This window comes from Anneissia japonica, unplaced genomic scaffold, assembly GCF_011630105.1.
Source record: "Anneissia japonica isolate Jap-2015-1 unplaced genomic scaffold, ASM1163010v1 scaffold3583_len1426_cov93, whole genome shotgun sequence".
Lineage (NCBI taxonomy): Eukaryota > Metazoa > Echinodermata > Crinoidea > Comatulida > Comatulidae > Anneissia > Anneissia japonica.
Window position 1 is genome coordinate 1 of NW_022727114.1, and position 1405 is coordinate 1405.

At 36.6% G+C, this 1405-nt stretch overlaps 1 long non-coding RNA gene across 1 annotated transcript; it reads left to right on the top strand.

Annotated features, from left to right (window-relative positions):
* Positions 1-187: 187 nt before the first annotated feature.
* Positions 188-1215, top strand: LOC117113509. The gene is made up of 2 exons (XR_004446226.1): positions 188-321; positions 1133-1215. It is a non-coding gene; the product is annotated as an uncharacterized LOC117113509 (long non-coding RNA).
* The last annotated feature ends 190 nt before the right edge of the window (positions 1216-1405 follow it).

The window sequence follows — 1405 nt, forward strand, 5'->3', positions numbered from 1 at the left end:
TATTCGTAATTTTTATTCTAAATTAATTCACCATTTCATTTTTAAGATTTTGGAAGCATTTCCAAAAGGATTGAGGCTTATGTATTAGAAAAAATAACATTTATATTCTCTGTTCAGGACATGGTCCCAGACCTAGTCACGCGGAATCAAGCGATTATACACATATTTACTGGGTTTAGGGGCATAGTTCAAACAAGCCAACCATTGTTCAACACCTTGTCACTTCCTCCTTTCTCTTATATTCCTACCCCACAAAAAGCACAAATCGACATTAACAGTAGACCTCAAATCAGCGAAGGCTATTTGGTTCCTAAAATCGACGTAAGTTTTATTTTAAATTTGCTATAATTATAAATGATTGACCATTTAATTTTTAAGTTTTTGTAAATGTATTTCCAAAAGGATTGTAGGCCTACATTAGGAAAAAAACCTAATTATATATTTATTTTATACGTTACTGCCACGCCCATACTTTATTCTCTTACTGTTTACGAAGCAGAATAAAAGTATCGGTTCGTATACGTGAACAGCAGTGGGATAGCTGGCGTCAAATAAGTGGAAGAGGGCAGTGGGGGCTCCAGTGATGTGGGGGTGTAGTGTTATAGGGCTCCCAATGTGGAGAGGTCATCAATCCTCCGGGCTCAACACAATTCTTCGACAGACTGAATTTATTAGGATAGGAGACACTTATTCCTTAAATAAACTTCCAATCTCTAAAATGTCGAAGTTTCCAGGAGCCTCGCCCCTGACCAGTGACCTCCTCCAATGGCTTCTCTGGTCGTCCCCTGGCCCCGGTCAATTACACTCTCATTGTTGTCATCGTACTCCCGTCTCAGTCATTTCCTGGCGTCACAATTGGGAGAGGGGGAAGATTTCTGTGCGTTGTCTAAATTCGGAGTGGCTGATCAAATGGATTGAATTATTGTTAGTCTGTTCATACAGGATTCATATTTCGATCGACAATAAGTTGTATATTTTATTATTCTAATTTTTGGTAATGATAAATGTATTATTTCTCATGCTTTTGTGCCTTTGTATAGATCGGACGTTTCTCTTGTAAAATGAAACACAAATAAATCATAAATTATATGTTAATATAGCTTAATGAATCTATACTACACCTTATTCACAGCGATCTCACTCATCTAGACGTCACAACTGTATACGAAAGTAACGAAGCATTCTGGTGACCATGAAGAATTTACCTAAGAAACAGTGAGTACGCTTCTGTATTATGATACTTTGATAAATTAAGATAAACCATTAATGAGAGAATAATTTCAAAAGGATGACAATTTACGTTGAATAATGGCTGTGATAGAGATGGTGCTGATGATGCCGATGATAATGATGACGACGATGATGATGTTGATAATGATAATTAACATTCATGAGAAACCTGGTT